We start from the raw sequence: 6,916 nt of genomic DNA, 5'->3' as shown, positions 1-6,916 counted from the left end.
GCGCTCTTGGCTGGGGCTGCACCGGCCCCTGGCGCTGAGGGCCGCTCAGCGGCAGCCACCGCACTCTGCGCCTCCTCGGGGCGCAGTGGCTGGGAGTGTGAGGCGGGCCTGTCTGATGCTGCCGCGGGAGCTGAGGTCTTGCCTGGAGATCCGAATGAGACACCACGTCAACCCGCGCGGGCAGTCCCTTGAAGACATGAGGGCGCCAGGAGCGCAGGCTGGTCGTCGGGAGCCCGGGCCTGGGGGCCGGTGTGGGGGAGGGGAGGCTCGGGGCCCGAAGAGGGGAGGGGTCGGGAGGCTGTGGCGGGCCCGGCGGTGGGGGAGGGAGAGGAGAACAGAGAGGAGGCGCTGGAGCTCGGAAGGCCAGGCGCTGGGTGCGAGTGGGTGACGCGAGGCGCCCCTCCCCGGGGTGCAGGGAGAGCGCTGGGCGCGTGGAGACGCCGCCGGGCTCGCGCCTTCTCCTTGCCGGGTAGATCCAGAGGAATGTGCGGAGCTCGGCTTGGAGCAACAGAAAGGGGCAATCCGAACTTGGCCGCCGCACCCGCGCCGGGCTTCGCCTCGGTGCCCCGCTCTGGGAGGAAGGGCGCTCTGCCTGGTGGAGGCTACACTAGGCTTTCCTCGCGCCTGTCGAAGGCGTTCCTTCCTCCTTGGCTGTCTCGCCTTCTGTCTTTTCTGCAGGTAGAAGGCAGCGGCGAGACAAGGAGCTGTCTGCCGGAGTTCTCCTAGCACCAAGAAGGAGAGATGTGGAGCGGCCCAGGGAGGGAAGCCGAGTGTTTGCCAGGGGACGCTGCGAGTGGGGATGCATTTATAGGACTCGCACTTCGTGACGTGCCCTCCACTGGCTTTTCTGATTCGCTTTCTGACCTAAACACACATTAGTTTAGTCCCCATGCTAGGGCCAACACGGTCTCCAAATATCTGCTGGCTGAAGTCAGAGGCTTTGCATATCATGTATTACATGGCAGGCAATGAAGAAGGCTTCTGAGGCTGGCCGGCTCCTCAGTCCTAGGTTCCATTTTCATGCTGTTGTAATATAATACCAGACATGGGGTAGGCACATACATTCAAAATCCCAATTCCAGAGGCATAAGATCATTTTATCAAGAAGAGGTCAGGGGAGGTTGGGCAAAACCTGCGTTTATCCAGATTTTCGAAAATGAGATGGAAAACCTAAGCCTGTATCCCGTTGGGTGCTTAGTTTCCAGCGAGCAGAGACCCAGCCCCCATTTCAGAGCTCTGAGTGGGAGAGGTGAGACCTTTTCGGCATTCCTTTTGTTGGTTAGCTCACCACCAGAAGCAGCCAGGAGCCTTCCTTTGTAGAGGACAGGAGGAGGGCAAGTCCTTACACACCCTGTACATGGCTATAACCATAAATACGTTCCATTCACATGGAGCATGAAATTAGCTCCACCTTCAAAATAATGTACTAACTAAAGGATGTCTTTGCTAAGCAGAAACCTGTTTTCCGGAAGTGACTGGACCTGAATTCAGTTGGACTTCTTTTATTTTATTAGTTAGGAACCTGAAAAGTGTAAACAGGCTCAGTTTACATCCAGGTAACTTTTATTTTATGACTCACCCCCCCCCCCGTTGTTGGGGAGTATGTGTTCTTCAAGTAGCTCATGCAGACAATAGACAAGGGGAATGTGTGTGGCAGAGTGTGTGTGTGTGTGGGGGGATCACATTAAACTTCTTAAAAGTCAAAGATCAGCTACTTTGGAGGTTTGTCAGTGAAGCTAGTGTGGGCGGGAAATTGTTCTCACCAACAATACTGTGATAAAAGATTAAGTGGAGTGTAAGTCAAGTCATCCAAACATACCTTACTTGAAATCAGGATGCTCTTTGCGCTGTTCTGTGGAATTCGACTTTTCCTTCTTTGATAGATCTATGGTAGCAGTGTAAATGGGTTTGGAAATGAGAGAACAGAACAAGCTTGACATGCTCATTCCAATTTAGCATTGTTTTTGGAATTTGAAGACAGTGTTTTTATCATGAATGATTTCTTCATTTTAAGTAGGCTTTTCACTGGAATGGTCAAGCTGTCCAGACACCTGCAATTATTTAGTACTAGCTGTGTGCTGGCCGAAGTGCTAGACCCTGAGAATTGTGGTGATTGGATTTTAGGGGGTTGCAAGGAGAAGATACACTGACTTAACCTTGAGTGATGGGAGTTTACTGTGGAAGGAAGGCTGACCGGAATCTCCACCACTCAGCCACGTGTCTCTGAAAAGCCTTCCGGAAAGGCCACTGGGCCAGGCCTCACGAAAACTGGATTGAAGTTCAGGAACTGGAAGGTCATTCAGGATACGGCTCTGGGACTGGGTTATCTCGCTGCCCCCTCAGTGGCAGGCATCTGCTGGCCCTACTAACAGGCTTAACCACCAAGGTAATTCAGCTCCTCTCTCTCCCTGTTTTTCTCTGGGCTTCCTTTGGCTTCTGCTCCTGCGACCAACTGCTCAGCTCTCTGTTCATCTCACATCTAAACTCCTTAGTGAAAGGATCTAATTGGCCCCACTGGGCACTCACCAAGTGCTTGAGCTGGACTGAGATTTTGTATCGGGTCTCCTTGTAGGTGGCTGACCTTAGGTCAGGTGCCTATTCCTGGACCAATCATCTATGTTCAGGTTGTTGGTATCACAGTGTACAGAACCTGGCCCCTATTTCTTGGGAAACTTCCTTCCCACTTCTTTACAGTGACTGTCCTCAGAATAGGCTGTGTTAATGGAAGGCACTTTTAACAGCCCATGTTCACTTTAAGACTCAGATGAGTAAGATATGACTCCCAGCCCTGTATAAGCGTACCATTTATAAGGAAAGGGAGACATATACACAAGTATCCTTGGTACAGTATAAAGTGATATATACTCTTCATGGAAGTGTACATGAGGTGCCCAGATACTGTAGTCTGATGTTCAATGGGCCCTGAAACTCTGGCAAGATGACCAAAAATATCCAGACCTTGACTCTACCCAAGACAATTAAATCAGCATCTCTTGAGGGGTGGAGTCCAGGAGTTGACAGGTTTTTTTGTTTGTTTGTTTTTAATTTTTATTTTTTAGTTGTAGTTGGACACAATATCTTTAATTTATTTTTATGTGGTCCTGAGGATCGAACCCAGAGCCTCGCACGTGCTAGGTGAGCACTCTACTGCTGAGCCATACCCCCAGCCCTGAGTTGACAGTTTTAAATGCTCCCTAACCTTATTTGTTAGCTCTATTTTTTCCCCAAAGGGTGTCATTATTTTATGATTCCTTTTGAAAGCATAACTAAGAAACTCACTATATTTTGATAGTCTAAGACTTTTTGAAAACATAAATTCATTTTGAAATACTAATTATCTTTAACACTAATTAAAGGAAACCATAAAATTTAATTTAGAATTAAAGCAAACATTTCTAGTTTTGAAAGAACTTTTAGTTTTAGGATTACAATGTTCAGATGAATGCTGAACAAGTTCTTTTTGAAGTCACTACCTCAATCATGGGTAAACAAGAAGCAAGTACTTGGTGTCTTGGGAACAAGGTGATGGCTTGCTGTCACAGTTGCCACATCCCACAAGTTGAAAGTGGAGGCTCTCACAGCTCAGAGGCTCCATCTTCTCAAGGACACAAAGATGAGTGTGATTTGCAGTTGCTCCTTGGCCAAGTCCTGAAGGGAACAATCAACAGCACTGCTTTGGCTCAGTAGCAGAGTATCCTTTGACAAAGCAAGGATAGCAGCATCTAAGAATTCTGACCTCATCTCCAGATCTCAGCTTTTCCTTTAGAAAACCCTGCCTGAAGTTGGGAAAGAGCAAGTGATACACATCCCATCTCTTCCAGGAGGAAAGAGTTTCAAAGCCCTGCTCATTTTCTGTTTCACCTGTGTCATTATCTTTATTGGGATTTCTCACGAATCTCTAACAGAAAGATGTCTAAATAGTTGGTGCCCTGTGCTCCAGGATCTTACAGTCCTGGGCAGAGAAAACATGAACATAAAGTGGCAAAAAATAAAATGGCAAAAAATGATTCCATAGTCTCAAAGTATCATGCAGCTGTGGAATCCAAGGTAGGCCTTGGTTGGGGTAGGTATGCAGAGATAAGGGTGGAGAGTTGGTGCTCCAGGTTGGATGAAAGGGGTTTAGCGGGGGAGACTCATGCTAAGTGCTCACATGTTCTTGCTCAACCTCCCTGGCCTGGAGGGACTGCAGCCTCTGGAGGTGTTGGGGTGGGCCATTCACAAAGTTCTCACAAGCTCCCAGTGGGGCTTTGCAGCTGCTTTGCCTATAAGGGCAGGACCCATGTCCCCGGACTCCCTCATAATCTTGGGTCATGACGGCTGAAACAGAATCCATCACTTAAGCAGGGCAATTTCCTTTTCAAAGTCTCTGCTTTATTGGGCAGGGATTTTTCCATGCTTGCTCGCTGTTTAACAGCCATTTTCACAACTGATACTATTGCTCATGAAGAAAAGATAAATTTACCTTCAGACCATTTAAAAAGGAGAAAAGCAAGGGGTGGGGAAACGGGAGGAAAGGGTGAAAAGGCACTTTAATGGCCTTTTTGCGCTGTAGAGAGAAGAGACCAATTCTTTGGAGCAAATTGTTTTTCAGAATTAATCATGTCTGACATTGGCATGGTAGTTATCAATGATTTCTAGCAGTTTCTTTGATAACGATCAGATTGTCTAATTATCCACTAATTTTGTTTTTATTTCTTGAGATTGCTTTATGAGGCACCTCTTTTCCAAAAATAAAACTTCAATCAGGTGAAAATATTATTTACTGCAGATTTTATAACTATGCAAATGGTCTCATAGAGTTATGAAATTCCAGAGCTGGAAGGGACCTGAGACTTCTAGTCCAGTCTCCTCATTTTACCAGGAAAGCCAACAGAGGCAGCGTGGTCATGTGACCTTTCCAAGGTCACTTTGTAAATGATACACCCCTACCATCCAAGTAAATGTGGGATAAAACTACTTCACTGATGTGTGTGTGTGTGTGGGGGGGGGAGTCTGTGGGAGGGTGTTGGGTCATCTTTCTTTGAAATTGTGATTGAGTATAATTTATTGAGACAATAAGTGAATCCAAATTCAGAAAAAAATAAACTGGAAGCTTTATTGGTAGCAGAGGTGGCTGTCAGGCCAAATGGAGAGCAGGTTTGAAAAGAAGTTGATTGTTCCCTTTTGGAGCCTAGCAAACCTCCAAGTAGAGCAGAGTGCTAAATATATTTTTTTAAAAATCTGTTTAAAGGGCCATTATATTTTCTGATTGGCTTTTAGACAACAATCACGAAAGCATTGGGGAGAAGAAAGAGGAGGAGGAATAAGAAGAGGAGAACACAAGAGGAGAAGGTGGAAGAGGAAAGAGAGAGGATTTGCATGGGGAATCAAGATGCCTATGTCCTGATTCTTTTGAAGAGCATCTAGTGCGTGCTGCAAAATGTTGGGGGTGGGAGGCTTCTTCAAGAATTGGAATTCACAAGTGGTAGTAGAGAGAATACTTCCATTGGGGATAATTGATTCTGGGACAAGGAGTCAGTATTTGAACCTTCAAGTCCAGATGTCCAAGGCACCTCTTTGGCATGTACTAATTGCATAATAAGCAGACTTCAATCAGGACTGTTTTCCCCTTACTGAAATAGATGAACTATTTGATCAAATAGGATCTATTTGATCTATTTTCTATTCTGTGTTACCTTGTTCACTTTCCTCAGCTTGGGAAAACTAAACAATTAGTGAATCCTCATCAATATTAATGGGTTTAATAGAAGCAAGTGGTAAAAGTCAGTGTGGATTTTGTGGACCCTCGAGTGCTTCAAGCTAATCCATCCCTTGTTAGCAAGGGCCATGACTAGAGTCCTTAATTTTGAATCCTAGGCACCTCACCTCACCCTAGTCCTGGCCCTTATTGGCAGGAACATCAACTTGAGAGCAACCCTGAAGCACTAATTGGAAAGAAGTCATGCTGGACGATCAAGCAATTTGAATTGGAACCCTGACCTTGAACAAGCTGTGGAAGCTTGGGAAATTTCTGGCATCCCTAGCTCACCTATTTTTCCACTCCCCCCCCCCCCCACTTCTTGCTCCTTTTGTCCTCCCTCATTGGGATACTATGTGAATAGATGAGATAATAAACCAGATTTTCTGAGTTTCAGAATTACTCCCTGGGAATAATTTATATTGCACATATTCTTTGCTGCCGCTGGGGTACTATTTGGCAAATCACTGCCCTCGTACAGTGCTCTAAGAGGAACCCTAGTGACCTGAAAGAGTTAATGCCTCCCACCAAGCAATTAACTTACTCCTGGGGCATAATTTACACTGGGAGGATCTGGCTGACCATATGTGAAGTGCTTGAAGTCCTTTGAGAAAAAGTCAACTCTAGAAATGTAAAGAATTAATATTACACAAAGCACATTTGCAGACTATTTTTCAAGGAATCTATCATGTAACTCCTCAGAACAATTCTGTGAGGTAGGTCATTGTTACCCTTTCCAGAGTCATTCTGTAGCCCATGAAAAGTCAGTCCATAATATACCCTGTATGAAGTTAGGACATAACATATTTGTGGAATGACTTCACAATTTGAAAAATAATGGATAAACGACTGGGAAGTGCATTTTAGAAATTGGAGTCAAAAAACTAAAGTAAAAGCAGGATAAATATAAGTATCTGCTCGACAATGTTGAATAGTAGGAATGTGTCCTACATATAAGAGATAATTTTTAAAAAAATACAAACTCAGGATATTTTGTTAGAATGTGGCATCCATGTCAAAATGGTCATTTGAGGAGACTATCTGCATCTCTTCATAGTTAGTTATTGCTCATTGTACTATAACATGCAAACACACTTTTTATTTATCCAACAAGTGTCGGGCACTTCCCTTCCTGAGTCCCTGTATGAGCAGTTGCTTAAAGCTCCTTAAAAGAGACGT

General features: G+C 45.3%; 1 long non-coding RNA gene across 2 annotated transcripts; it reads left to right on the top strand.

Moving 5' to 3' along the window:
• Positions 1–300: 300 nt before the first annotated feature.
• Positions 301–6,153, top strand: LOC124077796 (uncharacterized). Of its 2 annotated transcripts, none has more exons than XR_006846724.2 (4): positions 301–1,556; positions 2,125–2,386; positions 5,260–5,405; positions 5,895–6,153. It is a non-coding gene; the product is annotated as an uncharacterized LOC124077796 (long non-coding RNA). The 2 variants fall into 2 exon arrangements; XR_006846723.2 differs by having other exon boundaries at positions 302–1,556; positions 5,857–6,153.
• Positions 6,154–6,916: the final 763 nt, after the last annotated feature.

The sequence above is a fragment of the Marmota monax genome, unplaced genomic scaffold, assembly GCF_021218885.2.
Source record: "Marmota monax isolate L192 unplaced genomic scaffold, Marmota_monax_Labrador192_F-V1.1 WCK01_AAM20220418_F8-fsc00077, whole genome shotgun sequence".
Taxonomy (NCBI): Eukaryota; Metazoa; Chordata; class Mammalia; order Rodentia; family Sciuridae; genus Marmota; species Marmota monax.
This window is presented reverse-complemented; position numbering and strand designations above follow the sequence as displayed.